The 25,443-nt window shown below is 43.8% G+C and overlaps 1 protein-coding gene across 2 annotated transcripts in view; it reads left to right on the forward strand.

The window, feature by feature from the left end:
* Positions 1 to 3,602: 3,602 nt before the first annotated feature.
* The window catches only part of ELK3 (ETS transcription factor ELK3), a 67,880-nt gene continuing 46,039 nt past the window's right edge, over positions 3,603 to 25,443 (forward strand). Inside the window, exon 1 of one of the 2 annotated variants that reach the window (XM_060656703.3) lies at positions 3,603 to 4,026. The gene's annotated coding sequence lies outside the window, so the exon portion shown is untranslated. The remainder of the gene's footprint in view (positions 4,027 to 25,443) is intronic. The other variant, XM_060656702.3, reaches the window with a different exon arrangement.

The following is a 25,443-nucleotide window of genomic DNA, read 5'->3' on the forward strand; positions in this document are numbered from 1 at the left end:
ACTTTCCACCCAAATAGGCTGCCTTTCCATCAGGCTTTGGTTCTCCATTCCCAGCCCCTAAATATCCCTCCATTATAGACGCAGTCTTCAAAGTAGTGATGGCAACCCACTTTTGAGTCTCTTCCAAAATTTATTAATTCATGTTTAATACCATCAATTCATAAGTTTTATATATGATTTGTTCTGCTACATTCTAGAATATTTTAGTTGATATATTCTAAAACTCATTTTCATCTCTTGCCCTATCTAATTATGCTTCCTCATCCATCTGTATTTTTTTTTTTTACTTTTCATAGCATCCCATTCTGTTATACATTGTGAAATGTTAAATTATGAAGGACCTGACAGATTTGCTATTTTTGTATATCCAGCATCCATTTTTTTCTTGTGGTAGATTGTATTACTTGTTTAGAATTCTCCCTTCCCTCCTTGTCCTTCCCCTAGTCCCATTGACTTTAGACTTGGCCATATGACTTGCTTTCCCCAATGGATTGTGAGTGAAAGTGAGGGTGTGAGAGTCCTAAGCAGAGGTTTTAAGAGACCTCATGTGTCTCTACTCATCTCTCTTGACCTCCTGGCTTCCTAGGGAACCATATGTCTCAAGTCGAACATATTCCTTCAGCCTAGGTCCCAAAAGGAAAAGATAGGTGAAGCAGACCAGAACCCAGCTAACCATACCCAGCTCACTGAGGGTTGGAGTTTTTTTGTTACACTGTAACAAACACTGTCCAGCAAAAGCTGACTAATACATCCCTTCTTTTGGAACGAGGGTTTTTATTTTCTTCTGGAAACCCAGCCCTCCTCCACTTTTTATCCATAGGGTTTCGTTGGGCTGACCCTCCTCCATCCAGCCTCAGCACCCTCCATCACATTATGCTGACTAACTCCCATCTCTGTTGAGATCTCAGCTCTTCTCATCAAAGCTGAGAGAGACTAACACTTTCTTGGCCAGCAGAAATTAATGATTCTGGGCCTCGTTACCTGCTCAAAAGGGGTCCCAAAGAAACTACAGAAATCTTACTCATAACCCATCTAGTCTTAACTCCTGTTTGTTTTGCAAGAAAAGCATAGAAAGAAGAGTGTGGATCATACAACACTAAATGCCACACTTCTTGGCTACTTTTTGATAGTGGGCAGGAAGCATGGAAAACAAATAGCACTTGTTTTGGACTTAAAGTTTGTATCTCCCAAAAATTAACATCGAAGCCCTAACCCCCAATGTGGTGGTATTAGGAGGTGGGGGCTTTGGGAAGTAATTCGCTTGAGATGAAGTCATGAGGGTGGAGCTCCCTCATTAGTGTCCTCATGAAAAGAGACACCAGAGAGTTTCCCTCCTCTCTCTCTCCCCACATGTGTCTACTGAGAAAAGGCTATATGGGGTCCATGCTCGGCAGAGCGTTCTCACCAAGGACCACATCTGCTGGCACCTTGATCTTGGACTTCCCACCCACCAGAACGATGAGAAATAAATGTCCATCACTTAAGTCACCCAGTCTATGGCATTTGTGATAGCATCCAAGTAACAGCAGTTTTCCCTTAGAACGCCAAGGACAGAACCTGGAAACACATAAAAGTAAAAGTTATTCCCTGTGCTTTGAGGAAGAGCAGAGTCAGCTCTGAATTACTCATTCATATGGAGAGCTGGGAGTAGTGGTGTGGACAATCTAAAACACCAGAAAAACTTCAGAGGTCTTCATTTGGCCTGAGAAACCCTAGGGCCGTCCATGTTTCATGTGTACTTGAAACAGGGAAGCATTTCTTCGGAACAATCAAACTGCCTGATGAAAGCATGTACACCTTTTCTCTCATACATACTAGGATTCTCCAAAGATTTACTGTGAAAAAAAAAATACAATAAAAATCATGAAAGCTACCGGCTTTGAATATACTTATGTTTGGCTTTGGCTTACACTTTTTAAAATAAAGCGATGGTGGTGTTCTCAATTGTGAGTGATTTTTTTCCTCCCTGAGAAGTATAATAAAATAAGTTTACATTCTCCCAGTCTACAGATTGCTGGATCACACGGGGACATGGAGTGAACTCTCCTGAGTGACAAGAGAAGCCAACTAGGGATTATAATAATCCCTAAGGTGGAAAATTAGCTGTAGAAAATCAGGGGCTGATAAACAGCTCTCCTCCCCATTCCTTCTCCTGCTTTTGCGCCCTCTTAGCTTGCCCTCACCTCATGTTTTCCCACCCTTCTCAGAGACCTGGTGGGCCATGTCTCACCTCTCTGAACTATCCATACCAGCCAGGAAGCAAATGCTTTGGAATGGACTCAGGTGCTCTGACAGGCACTTAGGGGTTGAGAGCTGGTACCCACTTGAGTAAAATACAATGCCTGCCCTTTAGAAGCCCACAGTTAGTAGACAGAAGTGAGAGATTCACAAACAAATAGTCGTTAGAAAAGACTGCAAAAATAAGAAACCAAGTGGAGGAACTCTTAGCATGTGTTCCTTTTGAAAGGACTCACGCCCTGTCCCTAGGGAATCTGACTTGATTGGTTTTGGTTGTGTATAGAGACCAGTAGTTTTTCAAACTACTCCCCAGGTGATTCTCACAGGAAGCTTGGGCTGAGTCAGGAATTCTGGCAGGTGAGACCCAGGTGACCCGTAGTCTATCAGCCCCAGCCCCCCATGGGATGCTGGTACACACTCAAGTTTGAGAACCATCCGGCTGTCCTGCTAAGGGGTGGAGGCACAGAAATGGAGGGCTTCTGGAAGGTGAGCAGTTGGGGTGGAGCACAGTGCTGGGGGTGAGGGACCCTTTCACAGACCCCCTCCTCCTAAGAGCAGTCTCAGGGCAATGGACAAATTCTCCAGTGACAGCCTGGCCTGAGTCCTCTGGGTGGGCCGTCCTTGAGAGATCCTGTGGCGTATAGTCCTGTCTGGCGACCACAGAGCCTCCTTCTGAAGCCTCAGTCACTCGGGCCCCCTTGGTGGCTGCTCCTTTCCCTCCGGAGCTCCTTTGCAGGGCAGGGAAGGTTGGGCCTGCGGTAGGCCATAGTAAACGGCCAGAAAGGTCTCTTCCTGACAAATCCTGGCTTTCAATTTATGGCTCCTTATTCTTTTCCCCAAAGTGGGCCCCCTACTCTGAGCTCTGGCATTTTTTTTTTTTTTTAAACTCTAGACAGAAACTGTGTCCATCCCTAGACAGAAACCGTGCCTCCTTTTCTGGACATCAAAACATCTCCTCCTAAGCAATCACGTCCCCACCGACGATAAAAGCAGCCCTTTGCCCAAAGCCACCCAACTCTGCACCCCACTCCCCGTGCCCCACTGCCCCACAACTCAGCCATCCCAGCTAACAGAAAACAGCCAAGTCTAGCGGCCTCCTCGCTTTGGGCCTTCCAGCCCAGGCCAACTGGGCAAGACACGACCCCACTGCAGTGCTCAGCGCAGAGACCCCCCCCCCCCTCCTCCCCGCTCAGGGGAAAGGAGGGATCCCCGGGTCCACCGCAGCCGGGGGTCCCCACCCGCGCGCCGGGGGGCCGCTTCTCTGGGTTTCTGGCCAAGCAGTCCCCGGCCTTGGGGAGGGGCTGCGGCCGCCCGGAGTCACAGAGGGTCCGGAGGCTCCTCCCCTGGGGTGGCCGAGCAGGAAGCGGGGCGCGCGGCGGGCGGGGGCGCGGCGCGGTGCGGGGCGAGCGCGCGGGGCGCAGGCGGCGGAGTATGCGCGGGCCTCGGCGGCCAGCCCCGGCGCACAGCCGCGGCCGGGGCGCGCGGCGCGGGGCGGAAAAGCCTGTTTACACAGACTGCACACCGCCTGGGGAATAATGCAGTAAAGGAAGTGAGCCGGCTCGGCCTGACTGCTCCAACTTCCTGCTCTCACACACACACCAGAGGAAAAAAAAAAAAAAAAAAAAGAGGAGCGAGAGAAAGAAAAAAAAAGGGGGAAAAATCAGGATCTCATTACAAGAGCAACAGACCGTCTGCAGACGCCTGTCAGCATGGAAAGTCGGGGGCTTTCGCCCGGTTCCTCCTAGAAATTCCCCCGAAGAAGGATCTTGAAAGCTCCCCCACATCTGGGTAGGTAGCAGGGGTTTCTGCCTGTTGCTCGGACAGTTGCAAAGTTTCGTCGGGGGTGCTTTTTCTTTCTTTTCTTTGGCTTGGTGGGGGTGGGGCTGGTGGGCGCCGCGGGGTGGGCTGCGGGCCTGGGAAGGGGGCGCCGAGGGGGATGCTCCTGCGCCCGCGCCGCCCGCCCGGCGGGAGCTCCGCGCCGCGTCCGACCCCGCGCCGGCGGCACCCTGCCCTGGGGCTGCGCTGCAGCTCGGAGGAGGGGGCGCGCGGGGGGTGGGGGGGAGGAGGGGACGTGGAGACTTGGGGTCCCTGGGAGGAACGGCGGCGGGACGGGCTGCGTGCCTGGAGGCTGGGCCACCGCCGACCTTCCAACCGGGGCTGGCATTCTCCTGGGGTGGCAGTGGGCACCGACGCTCCGATTCGGGGAGAGGACAGGGGTGGAGGGGGACGCGGAGGGCGTGGGGAACGAAGACGTGGGGCTGGGGGTCGCTTCCATTCTCGTTCGGCAGGTGACCCCCGCCCGGGTCACCGCCCCAGGTGCACGCCCAGGTGGACCTTTAAAAGCCAGTGGAGTCTTTACTGGACACGGTTTGGGCAGAGGATCGGGGCAGGAGACGGTCTTGGAGCCCCCAGCTCTTTAGGAAGGGGCTCTTCAGCTTGCAACTGAATGTTGGCCTGTAATGCTACTTAACTTTCGGGAGGAGGAATTAAAATTTTGGAGAGTTAAAGAAAAATAAGAGGTCTCGGTTTTGTTATATTTTCTGAACCGAACCTTCGTGAGGACAAGCTGCATTTAGGTGGCGGGTGGGGGTGGGAGTAAGAAATGTTATTTCAGAAACTGCAAAAGGGGCTTTTTAGAAAAAAAAAAAAACGAGTGTCGGGAGAGTTTCTGGCTTGTCTGGAAACGGCAAGACTAATTGCCATGCGCTTCCGCTTTGAAACTGGCAGCAGACAGCATCTTGAAAATGACTCACTAGAGGAGCTCACAAAGAAACTGGTTTGCTCCTTCTCAGGTTTATGTATTTGTGCCTTTTACAGTTTCCTTTGTAGTGTTCGAGGGGTCCCCCGCCCCTTCCCAGCCGGCCCCCTCCTACCCTCCCGCTTTTGGAAGCCCCTGGCCGGTCTTTACCCCCAGCACCCCAGCCCGACGGGGGCTGGGGGAGGCTGAGTTGTTTTTGGAAGTTGGCTGGGGAGAGGGTTAAAGGGATTCTGCTGCTGCAGGGGGAAAAAGTTCCCTGAATTTTCCACTGGCTGCTGCAGGAAGAGAGAGCCCCTTTAGTCATTGCTAAGTAATGTCTGCACACACACCAACTAATCTCATTAGGAGTTTCCGCTGCTCGGCACAGGAGGGGTTTTGTGCAGCCACTGTCAGCCCAGGGAGCCCTGTGCTGCAGAGGGAGACAAGTTACGGCTTGGCTTTATTTACTTAGAGGTGCAGCTGGCCAACAACCTTTTCAGGGCACTATCTTGAAACTTTGAAGTCACTTTGGCCATTTTGGATTTCAGACTTACAGGTTTTTCTTTCCCAGTTGTGTGTAGGGTGTGTGTGTGTGTGTGTGTGTGTGTAAAATTTCTATTGCCCAAGCAGCTTAAACACACCCATCCTCTCTCTTCTGTGCTTATGTCTTTGTTGGAGGGGGTGTGGAAGGTGGGGAGCCAGAGGAGATGAGAAACTAAGCATGTTCCAGGCATATATTAATGAACTCAAATCGATTTCTGAGCCTTATTGCTTTATTGCCAAACAAAATACCCTCTGATCTCTCTCCCTTTTTCTTTGTCTGTGACACACATTTATTTGGGATAGGTCAGTTATGGGTTTCACTTTATGGGGATTATAAAATTACAAATTGTGTTAGGAGGGCATGTGGGTCAGACAGTTAAGAAGACTGTCCATAAGTGTTTTTAGAGTTTCCAGTAATGATCCTGCCTGCAAAACCCCCTGATGGTCTTTCTGTGCCAAATATAGCAAAATAGCAAAGGCCTTCTGGCCTTTTTTTTTTTTTTTTTCCTTTTTAAACCTTTAAATGTTGGAAATGTGTAGAGTTGCTAAAAAGGGTAAAGAATTTTAAGGAACCTGATTGGAACTGTGGGGTTGCTTTATTGACAAGAACCTGTTGCTGGGGACATACTCTTGAGGGTTTTTGAGGTGTTGGTGTTTCTCTTATGGTCGCAAAGCATGTCCTGAAAACAGCTCAACTAGGGTGTGAGTCAGTGGACACAAGTACAGATGTCCCTAACATGGTGCCTGGCACAGAGTAGATGCTCAATAAATTGTTGCATTGAAAGCTGTGAGTAGGATAACAGAACTTACAATAAATAGATAAGGGAAAAAAAGCTTTCCAAAGGCTCAAGAAAGGCCCCTTTGAGCAAACTACAAACCAGTCTGGATAAACAGACTTTCTGGAGTAATTTTCTCCCCCAGGTGACATTTGGCAATATCTGGAGACATTTTGGTTGTCTTAACCAGAGGGGGTGCTGTTGGCATCTAGTGGGGTAAAGAATTAGGAATGCTGGTACACATCTGGCAAAGTACAGAACAGCCCCCCAAAGTAATTTTCCAGCTCCAAATGTCAGTAGTGGCCAGATTGAGAAGCTTTATTTACATTAACGATGATAAGTCTTTTATAGGCAGCCATTCAATGGACAGGACATTTACAAGTTATAAGTTGTACTTTTCTGCCACATATGTAATACAGTGTGCGTGAATTTTCTCTCCCTTTCTTTTTTGGTCAGTAATACATAATAGAAGGACATTTAAGTGATGAATTGTGATGGTTTACCTTTGTGAGCTGAATTAGACCATCTCTGAACCTCGCTCACTTGATACTAATGCTTTTTGGACCAGAACGGCAATAGCCCAGATAGGGAAAGTAGTGATTTTTCAGCCCTGTTTGAATTTTGGAGTTTCCTAAAACATTTATTAAAGATCTCTTTTTCTTATTTAAAAAAATTAATAATTCAAAACTGTAATATACAGTAAATGTAAGTCTGAGATCATATATTGAAATTTATATTTGTAATAACTTTTTGGAACTTGAATCTTTTCCTGAAATCGGTTTTAAAGTCCTTCCAGTCAGTGCATATAAATTAAAATATTCCTTTCTTAGCTGTCAGATACTGGGTTTTGTGTGTTCTGTGCTACCCAATTATTTTTATATACCTATCCAATTCAAAAAACCAATATGGTTATAGAACATTACCTACTGACAAACCCAAAACACTAACAGAAAATTGTCCAAGGATGTGACTTCCTGGAGTAGAGTCCTTTTTCTTTTTTCTTTTTTCTTTTTTTTTTTTGGTGATGGTGAATTACTGCCTATGAATTAATACTGCTTTGCTCCTTTCCAGTCCTAGGGAATGATTCAGCCATCTCCATGTTCTCCAGACCTGGGGTTCCTCATTAAACTTTAAAAGAAATGGGTTCTCTATTCTGGCTGTGCCCTGGCTGCAGGCAGCTGGCTTCTGCCCCTTCATGAGGGCCTGCACCTACACATACACACACACACACACACACACACACACGGGAGCAACACGGGTCATTTGAATGAAGGACTCCACTCCTGTCAGATTTTTCTGTATGTTTCCGGCAAGAGCTTTTTATGTCCTGGTTATCCATAATTCCCCCTTTGTAGATTGATTTATAAGTATATTTGAGATCACACTAGCATAACAATATTTTCTACAAGTCAGGAGGTTTTACTTCTGTTTTAAAAAATAGTTAATGTGAGGGGCGCCTGGGTGGCTCAGTTGGTTAAACGTCCGACTTCAGCTCAGGTCACGATCTCGCGGTCCGTGAGTTCGAGCCCTGCGTCGGGCTCTGGGCTGATGGCTCAGAGCCTGGAGCCTGCTTCCGATTCTGTGTCTTCCTCTCTCTCTGCCCCTCCCCCCTTCATGCTCTGTCTCTCTCTGTCTCAAAAATAAATAAAACGTTAAAAAAAAATTAAAAAAAAATAGTTAATGTGAATTACGTTAGGAAGAGTCAGAAAACCACGAAGAAAAATATAAACATCTCCCATAATCCCACCGTTGACATTTTGGTGTATATTTTTTTCAGTCTTCTACAATGTGTGTGTGTGTATGGACACACACCCACGTACATGCACACATACATAAAACTTTTCATTGGAGTCACACTATACTTGCTGTTTTATAACTTATTTTTGCTTAACATACCATGTAACAGATTTTCATAACTAGTACCAAGACTAAAATTACTACACATAGAGCATATATTTATTGATCTAATAAATGTGTTGACTCAACAGTGGATTGACATAATTTCTACACGGACTTGTTCAGTGTTTTTGTCTCTGCGGCTCCAAGTAATGTCCTAAGAATGCTGACCTCTTAAAAGACTGAATTCATATGTGCTGTGAAATTTGGGATTTTGATGAGTTTCTCTATGATTTAAGAATGAGTCATAATTTGCAGTAGAATATCAAGATGTAGTAACAGGAAGTCCAGGGCCCTACACATCAAAATAGAATGTTAGATGATGAAAAAAGAGAAGCTAGGTTAAACCGAAAATATACCTTGAGCTTTAAAGAGGGAGGAAGAGGTCTCTTGCACACTGAGACAATTCTTAGTTATTAGTGTTTCATTTTATATCCAGAGAGTTTCCAAACTTTGAAATTGGTGTTTTAAATGGATTCGTATCTCAAGATTACTATTGCTCATGGCCAGTTTGAATTAAGATCATCCAACTTTTTGGTTGAAACTGCAGCAGTGAGACTATGACAACTGTCTTTACCACCAAAAGTGCAGCCCCAGGAAATTGAGTTATCAGCGTGTGTGTGTGTGTGTGTGTGTGTGTGTATAAAACCATCTGTTAACGAATCCTAACCTTCAACAATGGTAGATCATTCAGTTTAAGTAACTAGTCTGGGCAGAAATTTGACTCCTTATGACTCCTGCCTATAACCAAAATAAAAATGGCCTTTCATCCATTACCTGAAACTTAACATATGTGTCAGCAGTTTAAAAGTAAACCTTGAATTGGTCATTTCAATAAATTGTAATTTGGTGTGAATTGCCACTAGAAATTAGTAACTCATCGATGATATGTTTCAATTTGCATTTCCTGGAAGGTAGTTATTCAATTCTAAGAATTAAGTGGGGTTATTTTATAATTCGTAAGACTTATTTGTATATTTTTAAAGAAATTAAGATGATGGTTATACTAACATTCTAATTTGAATTGGACTAAAATTAATTTACTCACATATCTGCTCTAAAAAAGGCTCTAAAGCACATGGTATCGTAAGTATCTTTAAAGATACCATATCTAATAATAATTCCTAATTTTCCACATATAAATATGGGAATGATGGGGTAGATATAAAACACACTTACCTAATGCCTTCTCTTAGACTGGGGTCAGGAGTCCTTTACTCCAAGCAGTAGAACAAGGAATCTGAGATCGTAGGTGTCCTTTTTTTTTTTTTTTTTTTAATTGGGGTATAATTTCATACATGGAAATGGACAGATCTTCAGTGTTTTTGTATATATCCAGGAGATCTATACCCCTTGCCTTCAAATATAGAATATTTCTACCACCCCAAAACATGCCCTAGCTATTTCTTTTTGTTCTGACAATTTCATGATTCCACCATGTAGGTTATTAAACCCCAGAACACCTTCATAAAATACTGCAGTATTTTTATTTAATCTGCTTGGTTAAACATAAATCACTAAAATGTGTAGATTTCCTCAGCAATAGGATAGGAGGAAAAGTCCCTTCTACATTATTTAATACCACTTAAGCTAACCTAAAGTAATCTGTGTGCTGCAGGAAAAAAGTAGATTCCTTTAAAACCAGTTGGGTTGAGGGGTGCCTGGGTGGCTCAGTTGGCTGAGCGTCCGACTTCAGCTCAGATCATGATCTCACAGCTCATGAGTTCGAGCCCTGTGTCAGGCTCTGTGCTGACAGCTCAGAGCCTGGAGCCTGCTTCAGATTCTGGGTCTCTCTCTCTCTCTCTGCCCTCTCCCATTCATGCCATCTCTCTCTGTCTCTCAAAAATAAATAAACATTAAAAGTAATAATAAAAAAAAAGTTGGGTTGAGACACTATCCCTCCATCTGCCTGGAACTCAGTTTTCCAGCTGGATGGTGAAGTGATCCAGGTAGAGAGACTGGGATAATCCCTTTCAAGCCAAAAGTTGTGTTGTACTATTTTTTTGGAGTAAGGAACTTGAATTCTTCTAAAAGTTGTGAAAATGTGAAAATTTTTGCTGTCCTCTGCAAACAGCCAACTTTCAGACATAACACAGCGATTTAAGTGAAGTATTCTGTGGTTGGAAAAGGGGTTCCCCATAAATTTCCCCTTCAATCCCATTCTGGCCCCTTGCTGAGTGAGGAACACTCAAGGAAAGGTTGGTATTAGCTGCTGTGCTTCATTTCCTTCTTTTTTTAAGGTTTGTGACCAGCATCACAATATCTAAATGGCTTACGGTTGGTCATTCTTGGAGACACCAGTGACTGTGTGTGGGTCATATGCTGAGTAGGCCCAGATAGGATTTTGATCACAAGGTTTAGTCCCTGCTCCTTCCTTCCTATAGTCTTTGAAAATGCTGTCCATCCTCCACTGCTGTGTCTGAGGGGGTCCCCTGTTCCTTCTTGCCTTCTCTAGTCCCTTGTCTACCCACAAGCTGGAGTGATCCTTTATACACAGGTCTGACTGCCTCACGCCTTTGCTTAAAATCTCCCAGTGGTTTCTGCCAGGGTAAAGACCCAAATCCTTAATGTAAGCTGTGATTTGGGCCAGCCACGCTAGCTTTTCATCCATTCCTCAGACCAGTCGTGAGCTCTTTGGCCACTGGGCCTTTCCAAATGCTGTTCTCTCTCCTGGGAATTCCCTTCCCTGCCCCCACTTGCATAGATTGTTCTCACTCTGTTGCCAGTTTGTAGCCATCCTTCAAGGCTCAGCTCCCACTGTCATTTGGTCATCAGCCCCGGCCTCTGGAACCCCTGCCACCTTTATTTACAGGTTTTCTCATTGACCTGAATTCTCCCTCTCCAAATTCTTACTATCCAAACGTAGGTAGTGAACACTTTGTGATCTATATTTCTGGAGATGGGTCTGGTGTCCCTGATTATTCATTGATACTCATTATTCCGAACTCAGGAGCCAAGTAGATTTGATGGCATAGCCTCCCTTGTTACCCGAAGTCTCTGCCAAACCCTTGAATCCATTAGATTCGGAGAGTGAGGGGTACCCGCGCATGAAAGCGCCATGATGTGTTTCACGTCTGTGAAGTCTGGAAGCTCCTTCTGGGCCTGTTCTGTTTTTCTCATCCTTGTATTCATCCAGCACGTTGTCCAATACCTGGCATTCATTGAATTAGAAACAATCTGAAGGGGAAAAAACTTGCCACTGGACTTGATAAAGCACTTTATTGCTATGCATAAATCCAACCCTCTCCCGGACAGTGAATTATTTGGGATTAATAAGAGGCATATTTCTTGGTTAAATCATAAAGCCAGCCAGGAAGAAACTCTATAGAGGATATGTCATTTTCCAGAGTTTTTATCCAGACTTATATGAACGGTACAGAAAACAAGTTTGTTAATATCTGAGAGGACAAACCTCAGCCCTGTTGCTGATATCGGTGTTATTCCTGGAATGGTTGGCATAGGTCAGTACAACTTGGAAGGATCTTGATGTAAAATTCTTTCCATGTTAAAATTGATCATTGTATAGCAATCATCATTAGTCTTTATCAAGACTTCAATTGACCAAGTTTTCATAGTTCTTTAGGCTTAATTCCATAATATTTACAGTTCCAAGTCCTTCACTTATACTAAAACCCGCATGTGTAGCTTTTGTTTGTAACTTTTTGTAATTAACGGATGATGTTGCTGATTAATTTTTAAAATAACAAAAGACTCTGCCTGTGTATTTGAAGGGATGAATGACTAATATCTACATTGCTTTTAGTGGAGGAAGGCTAGCTCTGCTGTGAATTTCAGCTGGTTTTGCCAAATAGCAGTTTGTTGATAGTCAAACCTTGATTAACCGGAACCTATGATTAAGCAGATTTCTCTTTCTGCAGTTAACTGTCAGAAGAGAAGGATCAAAACAACAACAGCAGAATAAGCCCCAGAATTTATTCCAGGATGTGCTCCTGGGTAACTTCAGGAATTCTCTGTAGGAATTAATTGCCAGGATTCTCCTACACTATCTGCACCTGCAAGTTCTCTTCATCCTCAGTAAGATGATACCAAGGCCCGGAAAGGTCAGAATGCTCGATTAAGCAAGAAAAGGGGTAGATGGTCATCCAGTTTCTGAACACTTAGAGTTAAGAAGAGCGCTTCTCTGGTTAATACTCAGTGAACTGGAAATATAGTTTCCCCACTATCTCCTTATTGGAGTTTGGAAATTTTTCCTTTAAAGGCTAAAATATAAGCCTTGGTGATTGGAGTTCACTTGAAAGTGAAAAAGATAAGCATTGACAGGAGTGTGTGTGTGTGTGTGTGTGTGTGTGTGTGTGTGTGTCTGTCTGTGTGGGTATGCCTCCACATATGTTGGCAATAAGAGGGATGCAGGCATCTAAGAGAACATGGTACTGTTTAATCTCAGTTTGTGCTCCTTCTACATCCAGAGCCACTGTTCTCCTGTAGGATCTGAGCCCTAATTCTGTACAGAGGACGGGAGCATAAGGGAACATTTGCTAAAGTTCTCATCCAAAAGCACCATTATTTCACTGTGAGAACCCAGAGAAAACTTGGATTTTTAAAAAATATAATGCATAGGAGAGGAGAAAGTGAATATTCCTGATAATTTCAGCAGGTCCCATTAAGAACATACAAGAAGAGACCAAACCCTTCAGTAGTCTTTGGAACACCATATATGGATGCAGGTTTTGCATTTTTTTTTTTTTTTTCAACGTTTATTTATTTTTGGGACAGAGAGAGACAGAGCATGAACGGGGGAGGGACAGAGAGAGAGGGAGACACAGAATCGGAAACAGGCTCCAGGCTCTGAGCCATCAGCCCAGAGCCTGACGCGGGGCTCGAACTCACGGACCGTGAGATCGTGACCTGGCTGAAGTCGGACGCTTAACCGACTGCGCCACCCAGGCGCCCCGGTTTTGCATTTTTAAATCTTCTGGAATCTAGAATCCATGAGCGTTAGTAGGGAAGTTATTTCTGCTAATCCAAGCCCTGATCCAAGATACTGATCACTTAGACCAGAAGGTGTTGGGTGGTAGAGAATTACTTTTTACTTCTATTTCATTTTTTCTTTTTAAAAGTATTTTAGAACGAATATCTCCAAATTCTACAGGTGACATTCTGAGTGCAGGTTGGGAACTGATTAAGCCCCAAGCAGACCTAGGTTGTCCCATCCATGCTGAGCCTGTAGCAGAGGGCTAAATTCATCTTTGAGAGTCAAGGCAAAAATACCACTCAGCCGTCGACATTCCCTGACTTCGCTTCATTCACTTCTTTGGGTGCTTTAGTGCTAATTCTCAGTTTGGCATTTAGGATACTTGGATAAATTGAGCAATTTTGAGTGGTGATAACATTTTCTTAAAGTGAATTACTTTCATTACAAAGGTATGGGCTGTTAGAAGATGCCTTGAATCAAACAAATGACCCACGTACATGGAGGTTCTCCAGAGCTTAGAGTGTTTGCTCTTAAATAAGGGCATTGCCCTGCTCTGATTTAAATCAGAGCCGAACCACAAGCACAGCATCCTCTTCCAGCCTTGGCCACATCCTTTGCTTTTTTTTTTTTTTCTTAACCTAAATATTAAGACCTACTAATTTGACTTTGGAAAAGTAGAAACTTTAAGACCTTGACATAGGAGATCATATATGCTCCAGCTGATTAAAATGTAGGAAGGGTGACTTTCTTTAGCAAGAGAGAGAAGATCATCTACAGCAAGATCTGGCTGTTATTTTATTTTATTTTTTACAGTTAGTATACTCTTGTGGAACAATTATTGGAAGAGTAGAGTATCAAGTTGTGTGTGACATTCCAGGAAAGGGCCAAGCCAGGTTAGTAGATGGCAGCTTTCTGAATGGGAAGAAAGGGCCATCAAGACACTTTGGGATATGTATCTGATGTGTGTTTCTGATGCCACCAACAGCCATTCTCTTCCATCAGATGTTTTTACAGAGCTCTTGAAGGTTAATATGTCTGCATTAACCAGACACAAATGAATAAATCATCGGTCTTCACTAGATGACAGTTCTAATGGTTTTTTTGTTCATTTATTCAGTACATTTGGGGGGTTGATAAATAGGTTTAAAATAACATGGCATTGGGCAAAGATTAGTTTTGAAATCACTCTTTGTCTATTTTTGCGACAGTTTTCTTAGAAATAACTGTACTCCACATGAAGATATTTTAAATGTGCTCCACTTACTGTAGCTTCTCGACCAGTCGGGCTCGATTTTAAATAGACGTTCAGTGGAAAATGAGATGCGTTTTGTGTGCCACTTTATCTTAATGCCATCATATTTTTGCTTTGTGTTAAAAAGAACTTGATTAGAAGTTATTTAAGTTTAGATGAAACTCTGCGTTTGGTACCATAATCACCATATGTAGCAAAATGTACAAAAATGTGAGAGAAACGTGCATGTGGAGCCTGTAAAAGCATAAAAGGGATAGTCTACCTTCACGGCTTGAGATGCAGCTAAAATCCCCCACAGGTGTCCACCACATGAGCAGGTGATGACATTTTGAAGACTGCAGAGTCACCGGTTTTTATAGATCCCTTGCAAAGTGAATATATTATCCCAACAGATTATGTAAAACTGGTGATGCCTAGAATTTGCATTTCCTAAACCATGAAAGAGTTTTGCTGAGAAGAGCACCCAACGAGAGCTGAGCAGCTGAAGTGACCACAGAATCTAGAAGCCGGAGGGGCCATTTCCTTGCTTAGCTAACCATCCGTGTAAGGCAGCGCCTTGTGCTTCTCAGCAGTCTCTAAAGATGTCACAAATACCGGTAACTCGTAACTATATTTGCACCAGTACTGTAAACAGCAGGACCCAGACACAAGCTGATGCCCGTATTATCCAGCTAAATCGCGGCATTTCCAGGAGCCATCACATTTTGGCCTATGTTAAATTTCAGAAACGGAAAGGAAGAATGTTTATGATATTAGCCATTTGTAAATTATCAGTGCAAGTATGCTAGATTATAAAGTTTTAACACTGATCATATACTTCTGAAGAATATCAAGATCCATTAACTAGTATCATTTTCTAGATATACTGTTTAAAAAAAAAGACCTATAAAATGGTTTCTGTAGATTTACTCCAGGAAGAGGGAAAGATAACTTTGCCAGGAGTGCAGATGTTGGGGACAGTTGTCTTTTTTTGTTTTGTTTTGTTTTTAATGTTTATTTTGGGGGGAGAGAAAGAGAGAGAGAAGGAGGAACAGAGAGAGAAGGAGATACAGAATCCGAAGCAGGTTCCAGGCTCTGCTGACATGGGGCTCGAACCCAGAGAGAGAAAGAGAGAGAGAGAGAGAGAGAGAGAGAGAGAGACAGAGAGAAGGAGGAACAGAGAGAGAAGGAGATACAGAATCCGAAGCAGGTTCCAGGCTCTGCTGACATGGGGCTGAACCCACTAACTGTGAGATCATGACCTGAGGCAAAGTCCGCTGATTAACTGACTGAGCCACCCAGTGACTTAGCTATCCAGAAATGATAGAAGAAATGATACTTTATTACTTTAAGTTCTATAGAAAAGACCAGAAAAGTTGCTCTGGGAAGACCACGGCTTCTCTCCCTCTCCAGGCTGCTACTAGGGCCGTGAAGGAAAGCTGGAAGGAGAAGGTCAAGGGTTCCTAAGATTAGTAGCCTGATGTGTCATGCATGCGTGAGAAGCAGCCACTGGTGAAGAGAGACGTGTTCTAATGCTAGTAAATGAAGCAGAGACTGAACCACTCCTGGAGAGGGTGTGGGACCCATGGCGGCTTTGGCAGGACAGGGAGCAGAAACAGTGGTCATACTGGGGAGAGATTTGGAGGCACGGGAGAGATGGGCCAAGAGGAAAGGCTCTGTACCTTTCCCTGGGTGGAGCTAGGGAGGGAGAATTGCCGTGCAGATGTTGGAGGTGGCCCAGACCGGGTGCAGCCCGGCCAGGGGAAGAGGAAGGCGCACACAGGGTTACCTTTCTGTCAGGAAATGTCCAGAGCTGCAGCAGGTCTGGGATGCTGAGCACAGCTGTGCACATTTCCCCATCCCCAGGGTCCCTTGGGACTCCTCCAGAGAGGAAGAGATGGTGTCGCAGCCCACACCTGACCCCACCGGGGCCTCCTTCCTCCCCCACCCCGGTGTCCGCTCAGTGTGTGTGGACACGTGTGAGAGAGATGGGGAAGATGATGTTGGTGATCCTTTGGCTGGGTGGCATTTGAGGAACAGTTCCAGGAAGAAGAGCACTGTTATTAGGCAAAACATATCGCTGCTTGCCATTGTTGGAAAAAGAAGCGGTGTCCAGATTTTTAGTTAGAAGAGCTAAGGCTTGCATTTTCTTTGACTAAATGTATTTTATCTTGTGTGTGTGTGTGTGTGTGTGTGTATTTTTTTTCTAACGTTTCCACTGGGTGGTGCTGCGGGAGTTCCTACCTTTTGCCTTGGATCTACCCTTCCCAGAAAGACGCCTCTAAAGCATAATAGGAGGAAGTCCTGATTTAGAAAGATTTTATAGTTTCAACACAATAGAAGGGTTTGGAGGATGCTCTGGCAGGAAATGTTTTAGTTTCTGGATGTGGAAAATTCACCATCATTTTGTATCATGCAGAAGTTTTCTTACTATGCTGGGTATATATTCTTTTGGCGGTTACCAACTTATTATTTAGCACAGAAAAGCTTTCAAGTTTATCTGAGAGATTACGGTTTCATCCTAGTGAAAGCAGTATGTAAGATTTCCTTTATTTTTGACTTTTATAAAACTATCATAACAAAAAGTAAGCAAACAAACATTTCCTGATGTTAAGACAACCACAGATTTAAAAAATATCTCTGTTAAGGTTTTATTTGAAGCTGAAGGCATTGTTCCATTCCTATTTTAAAGATAATTTGTACAGTGTATTGGCCAAAAGGATAACTTGGATTTTTATTTTCAAAATAAACATATAAAGTCTTTCAATTTGATAGCACTCATGTATGGAAGGGGATAGGGCTGGCCTTATCCTTGTTTTACAGATAAAAAAAAGTTGAAACACAGAGAAGTTGACGTCCCTGCCGGAGATCATGCAACTCTTTAAGGCCGTGGCTGTCATGAGAATTTATGTTCTGATTTCCAACTTTTCCCCTTACACACAGGATCAAGTTTCAAATATAGGAATAGGACAAAGTTTAGGTAAAAGATTTTCCTTTCAAAGGCCTATGAAATGTAAGAATCAAGGGTAGTATGGGAGAGAAAATGCCCACTGGAAATTAGGAAGCTCCACTCAATGGAAGCTCACATTTAAGGATGGTTGGCAAGATTTTAAGTAAGTTGTACTGAACCCAAGGCAGCATTTTGTTTTCATGTCCTTGTTATGATCCTCCACGAAATCCCAAATATTGCTCTCTTAGAACTTGAAACAGGGCTTCCCCAGAGGTGTTTGTTTTTAAAGGAACAAATGTGAGCTTCTGCTGGGTGCCACTCTAGGTCCTATCATGTGGTTTCAGAGGGGCTCCCAGTCTGTCCCTATTCTCAGGTGAAGTGACACCCACGATTCCTTTTATTGTTTGGAGGAATGCGGGCAGGTTTTAGACCCCATCTCTGGAGCCAGGCTCGGTCCATAGAATTTCTATTCTTGACTCGCATCCTCTTGTTCCACTGGCTTGTGTATACACCCCAAGCGAGAGGAAGACTTCTCCTGCTGAGGAGGAGCTGAGTTACAGAAGGTGCAGCTTCCCACATCTTGTCTTTATTATCAAGAGCCAACCTTGATTATTTAGTGTTGAATGAACCTGGAGTGGGTCTAAACCAACATACATGTCTTTTGTTAAGAAAAAAAAAGTTAATTTTTTTGGGGGGAGAGAGCGCTAGTGGGAGGGGGGCAGAAAGAGAGGGAGACAGAGGATCCAAAGTGGGCTCCGCAAGGACCGCAGAGAGCCTGATGCGGGGCTCAAACTCACGAGCTGCAAGATCATGGCCTGAGCCAGATGCTTGATGGTCTGAGCCACCCAGGCATCCCAACATGCAGATCTTTTTAAAAGGGAAATGAGTTTAAAAAACGATGGTAGCATGGGTTCAAAGTCTCTTTCTTAAAACAGAACCAATCAGAATAACTGGAGTCACAGAGGAGGCAAAGCCAGAAATGAACAAGGAAATTTCCTGATTTGATTCACAATGGGAATGTTACATGTCCCACTGAGTTAAAATGAGACTTCTCGCTTAGCAGCAGTGAGATGTGCATGCAAGAAATGAAGCCCCTGCTGGAGGAACAATGGTGAGAAGCTGGACATTGGAGCCAGATCCCTCTGGGTAGGAGTCTCTGTCCATGTCAATCCTGTGGCCGTGAGCATCTTATTTCACCTTTTAAAGTCATGACTTCCTTGTGGAGGATTAAATTGAGATGTGTATGAAGTGCTGAGCACAATGCCTGGTACATGATACATGCTCATCAAAATGTTAAGTGTTAAAAAAGAAAAGCTCCTATTTAGAGAAGGAACAGATTTTTATTTTGGTACGAGCCCTTTTCTTGATTATTCCATGGACTCTCAGTATTGCTGGTCAGGGAGGATATACCTAACCTTTCCTTTAGAATGGGGCTCTTGGAACTTTATAAATTATCTTTAGTGTTTTATGAATCACGTTGACATTATGTGTATTTTGTAGGAGTTTACCTCCCCCCCCCCCCCCCCCCGGAGACTTTTAGATTCTCAAAGGGATCCATGGACCCAAACACAGGAAGAAGATACTGTTCTGGAGATGTGACTCTGTGTGTGTGTGTGTGTGTGTGTGTGTGTGTGTGTGTGTGTGTGTTCTATGTATATGATTATATGCTTTAAGTTGCCTATATGAGATTGTGGATATTTGACTGGTTTTTGAGCCATAAAAACAACAATTTCATTTAGTTCAACCTAATGGTGGTAATTGTTAAGTAATGTAATTTGAGACAGTGTCATAATGAAAGAGACTATAATGAGGTATGAGTATAGCTTATTTTCATACGTTATTTACCAGAGCCTCACAAGTCAAACTTTGTCAGGGAGCCTTGGACCACTGGTAATCCTATTTCTCTACAATAACTTCTGTGTACAGTACTCTAAAATAGACTTGATTTTCCCCAGGGGTTTATTGGTAGCTTTATGACATCTAATGAATCATTTTTCTAGTTCCATGCACTTTTGATCCAAACGGCTACTGTTGAAGAAGAATTTGCTTAGTATTTATTCCCTATTGAATTCATAGGGCTAATTACTCTGAGGAGGGAAAAACAGTCTCAGTGAGTTTTCTTGGGCAACGAGAATAGCTGTGTTCTTCCAGAAAGCAGAGTTTGGCCGTCGTATTGAGGGTTAAAACAGAGCTGACACACAAAGCAAAATGAAACCAGAGCTGCAATTACAAAGTGGGACAGATGTAGGAGGCCAGGTTTCCTGTGGCCCATTTTCCAGTTTCCTGCCTGCAACCTGCAGAAGAGGAAGCTGAGTGTTACTGAGTATGAGAACTAAAGGGGGACGACGTGCTTCAGGCCAGAATTAAGATGTGCTCAAAACACACGGGCAACAAAAACAATTGCAAAGAAAGTGAACGTTTGGGTTTTAGTCCAAAACTGTCTGGGAAGGAACAACCCGTCTGTTTAAAGAAAAGACGTTTGTCAGTAGAGCCTGTGCTTCTCTGTGAGATTCTGTGGGGGGGTGGGGGTGGGGGGAGAGAGACCTGGGGACTGTCCCCGGTTGTAGGTACCTCTTTTTGCAGTCCTCATCTGTCAAGACGTGGTCTGCTTTTTAAATACAGTTGGTTACCTGAAAACATTTCCCCTGCAGTGCCCAGGATTTCTAAATCTGTTTCCTGGGCATGTTGATATATGAGGGAGGTGGATGTGGTTAACCGAGTGGCTATAATGAACTATAGCCTCACTTTGGGAAGGCTGGGTGACCAGTTGGCTGCTTTGATCTAGCAGGCTTGTGTTCCTTTAACTGCCCAATAAAATTTTGTGTGATGTTTTCAAAGAAGAGATTAAATGGAGATGTGTGTGTTTAAGGCTGCAGAACGCACACTCTGTTTGTGTGGCTACCTGACGAGCCAAGTGGGGAGATGCAGGGCATGCAGGGCTCATGCAGTCAGAAGATACTGGAGAAGTGAGTAAGTCCATCTTTCTCCTGAGATAAAAAAGAGATGAATAAAATTATTCTCTGTTTGGACTCATTAGCACATTAAAGAAGAGCCTCCGAAGTCAGATATTACAATCCCCTCCTTAGGGGTAAAGAAATTGAGATCGAAGGGTGCCTAGGTGGCTCAGTTAAGCGTCCGACTTCAGCTCAGGTCATGATCTCACGGTTTGTGGATTTGAGCCCCACGTCGGGCTCTGACAGCTCAGATCCTGGAGCCTGCTTCAGATGCTGTGTCTCCCTCTCTGTCTCTGCCCTTCCCCTGCTTGTGCTCTCTTTCTCAAAAATAAATAAACATTTAAAAAGAAATTGAGACCCAAAGAAATTTAGATTCCCTACACACCTGTTTAGAAAATACCTGCTCGCCAGGTGCCATGTTGGAATTGCTGATGACACTAATGAAATGATGGCCAACATTGAGTAGCTCCCCCTGTGGAAGCCTTGTTGAAGGCTCCATAGAAGGCATATGTGGAGGCAACAGTAAGCCTTGTGGAAGGCTCGTAATGGATAGGGCAGCGTGCTGAGCTTTCCCCATCACCGTCCCCCTCAAATGGACTTGCCTGTTTGAGGTACAGAGAAATAGGTGTGTGCTTCTGGGGCAGCCAATTATTTATTAATCCTCTGGCTTGATTGCTCCCTGCTGCTTCTTCAAGCACAGAAAAGAACAAACTCTGTACCAGAAACATTGGGAAATTTGGGGATGTTGCCAAATAAAGGATCATAGAAGTGCCCATGTGAGGCAGCATAGTGGGAAAATAGGCCATTTTCCATCTCAGTGCAGGTCTGTCTGAAAATACGGGATGAGATGGGCAGGGTTGTGCAATAGTGGGGTGGGATGGGAAATGGCATGCATATACAGATGAAGGAGGAAGTACAATGGCTCAAACGTGATTTCCCAGCTCAAGTTAACGTAGTCATCCATTTACTTGTCCAAAGGAAATTCACTTATAAAAAGTCATCCAGTGAACCAATCAAGTTGCTTCTAATTTACCCAGAGACAATACAGTTTCCAAAGTTTCTAGTACAGTGACTGTTTCTAGTACAGTGCCTTCCTCCTCTCTTTCCTCAGATGGAAGAGTTATTTGAAAAACTATTTGCGAAAACATTGCGAACTTATTATAAAGGGTGAATAAGTAGACTGAGCAATGGCTCCTCTCCCTCCTGTTCACCTTGCTCTTTAAAAAATGAACACTCTGTATGTGTCCCCAGAATGAATGAGAATACAAACATTTGCTACTAAGTAAAAAAGAGCTTTGAGGGACTTGAACTTGGCCTCACAGATGGCATTTTTTTTTAATGCAGGGGTTGACGATAATTAAAATGCCGTTTGAAAATAAATTTAAATAATCCTTGTCCCACCTTATAAAAATAATGAAAAAGACTTCACGTCTGGGCATAGTTACCAAATGTTATCCTCATTTACTTAATGCCTTAAAGGTGTTCTGTACTGTTACGGCCATCTCAAATAATACAAAGTGTTGTTTTCCAATTCTTGATAAGTATAGGGTTTGTTTCATATAATGAAATGGTTTCTGCCCTTCCTCTTGGCCCTTGATGATTTAATGGTATACAAATGCTTACTAGATGCTACTCTGGACAGAGGAGTGGAAGGTAAGAGAATTTTCAGTACAAAGTGTTAACATTCAACCTCCTTTCTCTAACCATTCAGGTTTTAGCAAGCAGGAAGACATGTACTTATTGAGCATCTGCCTGCTCTGTTTGGGTCTTACATAGGCACTTTTCTTCTTTCCTTGAGCTCTCTAATTTCTGACTGAAAAAAAAAATTTTTAAGTTGGCTAATTGCTTTAGTTGGCACAATATGTAAGCTTTAGAAAATCAAATAGTACTGTCCCCTCAACTCCCACCTTAGTGTAACTTTAAAAATGAAACCAGGAACATGCAAAGAGAAGTGATAGGTTGCCATCAATAGAAAGAAGAACAAATACGTTGGTATTTCAACTTCTAAGAATGGAAGCAAAAACCTCATGCTTTGCATAAAGCGGTTCTGCGCAGCCCCATCTCCCATTAAGATGTCTGGCGCCACCTTGTGGCCGACAGAGAGAATGCCCACTTCCCAGAAGAGGAAAAGCAGCTTCTTTGAGTAAAGAGGCAGCTTAAAGAGGCTCTACAGGGGCAGGCCCACGTTTTGTGGGGCTTGAAGCTTAAGCAGTTTGGAGAGACCCTCTTGGTACCTCTTTGTACCACTCCCTCCAAATTAGAAATGAAGAATTACTAGGACCCCTAGCAATGAGGTGGTTCCTGAAGCGTTAACTTACACTATTAATGTCACTGTGAGTTAGTCTCGGAGCTCAGGTTCCAGGTGCGAAAGCAGGGCTGGCAGTCGTGGGGGAACTGACTCTCCCATCAGCCCAGCAGCTGCTGGAGGTTTGGTGGAATTGGAGGGAGCACATCACGCCTGCTACTTGGTGACTTCTTCAGGCTCAAGTGGGGGAGGTTGCCTCTGGGTAAATTGCAGGTGCATTTTGTTCCAGACCCCCATCCCAATTCTTGCTTTGGCCTTTGCTCTTGCTCCTCTTCCTCTGAAAGACGTCTGCCTCTCTCCAGTCACCCCTTTAAAATTGTACACACCCTTTAGTTTAAAGGATGAGTGCTCACGCTCGCTCCTCTGGAAGGCCTTCTCCAAAGGAGCCTACTCCAAATTCTCATGCGTGTTCCTTTGCGGTATTACAGAGCAGGTAAGAGTACACGTTGTGGTGTGTGCTAACCTCAGTTTTATTTATTCATCCATTCATGTGACAAATGTCTCTTGGGTGTGTAGTGTGACCTGTCACTGATCTAAGCTGGAGACACGTCGACAAGCAAAACAAAGGTTGGTACTCACCACATCGGCATCCGGGAACAGTGCTTCTCAAGCCAGCAGGGGAAAAGGACCAGTTTTTAGAATTTCCAACATATGGTGGACTGATAATTTTGTGAAATGCAAGAAAAATTAGGTTACTAGGAAAATAATGACCAAAGATACCAAAACATAGGCCCGATTTTTAATTAGCGATTTTATGGGCATGAAATGACATTTCAACATATACAATTGGAATAAATGTAATAAGAAAAAGAATTACAAAAACTAAATATTCATTGAAAATGCATACAAAGGCAAATAATATAGAAGTTCATTATTAATACTGGTAACTTTTTGCCATCCAGTAATTTTAACCAAACAAAAAAGGTTCTAAGTGAACTGGTGATTCCCTGTATTAAATGCCTGTAAGTACACTTTAAACAAACACCACATTCATCAATACTTCACGTTTAGTGTAGAAAGAGTTTGCTTCTTGCTAACTAATGAATTTAATCTAGGTTGGATACCACACTGCTACTTGCAGGAGATGATGTATGTAAACTATTTCTGTGTTTTGTTTCAATTACACTGAAGAGAAGCCAGTCTGATAGAGGTATGTTGACAGCACTAGAAAGGAGATTTTGAAACCCATTTCCACAAACTTGGCATATTAATTTTTTTAACTTCCATCTAAAATCAAGTATTTAAAAAAATTTTAATGTTTATTTTTGAGAGGGGAGGGGTGGAGGGGCAGAGAGAGAGGGAGACACTGAATCCAAGGCAGACTCCAGGCTCCAAGCTGTCAGCACAGAGCCCAATACGGGGCTCGAACTCACGGACCGCGAGATCATGACCTGAGCCGAAGTCGGACGCTCAACCGACTGAGCCACCCAGGCGCCCCTAAAATTAAGCAAGTATTAATAACCTAAAACAAAGCAAGTATGGCTGCATTTTAAAATTCCATCTTCCATCCATTGGTTGCCAGTTCCCACAACTTTCCCTATAAAGTTATAATTATATTTAAATCTTTTAATCAATGAATTCTAGATTTTTTTGTATACTCTTGGGTTACAGTTGAAAAACCTTGAATATCACACATTTTAGCATGGTCCTACTTCGTGATTCTGACTTGTGCATAGCTTGTGGCAGTAAGATGAGCCTACACTGACACACACTCGGATGTAGTGATAATGACAAATTGCAGTAGAAATCTCTATATACTTATTCTGGGTTTTTATCCTCCTCTTATCTTGGACTGGTGACCAACAGTTAGCACTGGTGTGTTGAACACATACTGCATAGATGGTTCTAGGGGGCACCTGCTCTTCCACAATTGGTCCTCAATTTTCTCATCTACAAAGTGGGAATGATAAATATATTTGACCCATAGGGGTGTAACACAAATTGAGATAATACAGGAAAGTGCTCTCCCCCTGTTTCATGAGTGTTGGTCTTTCCTGGTCCTGTGGAGGGAGCAGCTTCCACTTCTTTGTGCAGGGCATTCATTAGACCCCCAGGAGCCAGAGGAAGTGTGCCTGGAGTTAGTGTGCTAGGGTGGGATTGGTGGCTAGTGCCCTTGACTTGAGGAAGAGACATTGAGATGCTGCAGGTGTGATAGTGACACGTGGCCTGGGGGCTCTCAAGCGGGCAGAGGAGGGCACCAGGGATAATGAGAGTGATCGCTGCGTTCAGTCTATAGGATCCTTCTCTGTGCGGCTCCATCCAGATTAAAGACTGAATCAAGGGTAGTATTTGCATTCTTTAAAAATAACAGAGTTGGAGACACAGACTGGGGGTGGAAAGTAACAGTCTGCCTCGGTTTCTCTCCCAGTCTGTGCCAGTAGACAAGCCCTTTACTGTCTACTGGCGTGGCGAGCCCCACCCCTCTGCATTCCGCATCTGTTGCCCTGACCGGCCACGGGGAACGTACCTGTGTGGGCTCCATCACCAGTGGTCATAAACATGTCGTCACAGATGTCCCTTCGGTTGTCACTTTAGAGCACTTCTCTTTTCCTGACCAAACAGCTTTCATCTATGTGACTCCCTGCCCCATACCCTCCAGGAGCACAAGAGAGATGGAGCAAAACTAGCCCTAAGGGAGGTGTGGGCACCCAGGGGCTCACAGCAGCTTGGAGGCCCCAGGCTAAGCATTTTGAACCAGTGGTTCTTAAGCTGGAGTCTGCAAATATGTGCCCAGGGATCTGAGTTTTCTCAGAATTAAAAAAAAAAAAAAAAAAATTGTCCTTTCCTTTTTGATGGTAGTCTAAAAAAATATAAGCATGTTTTGAGTCACTTTATAAACAGCAGTCACTGAATAGCTGAAGATCCTCCCTGGATTCCAGT

The sequence above is a fragment of the Panthera onca genome, chromosome B4, assembly GCF_046562875.1.
Source record: "Panthera onca isolate mPanOnc1 chromosome B4, mPanOnc1 haplotype 2, whole genome shotgun sequence".
In the NCBI taxonomy this organism is placed as follows: Eukaryota; Metazoa; Chordata; class Mammalia; order Carnivora; family Felidae; genus Panthera; species Panthera onca.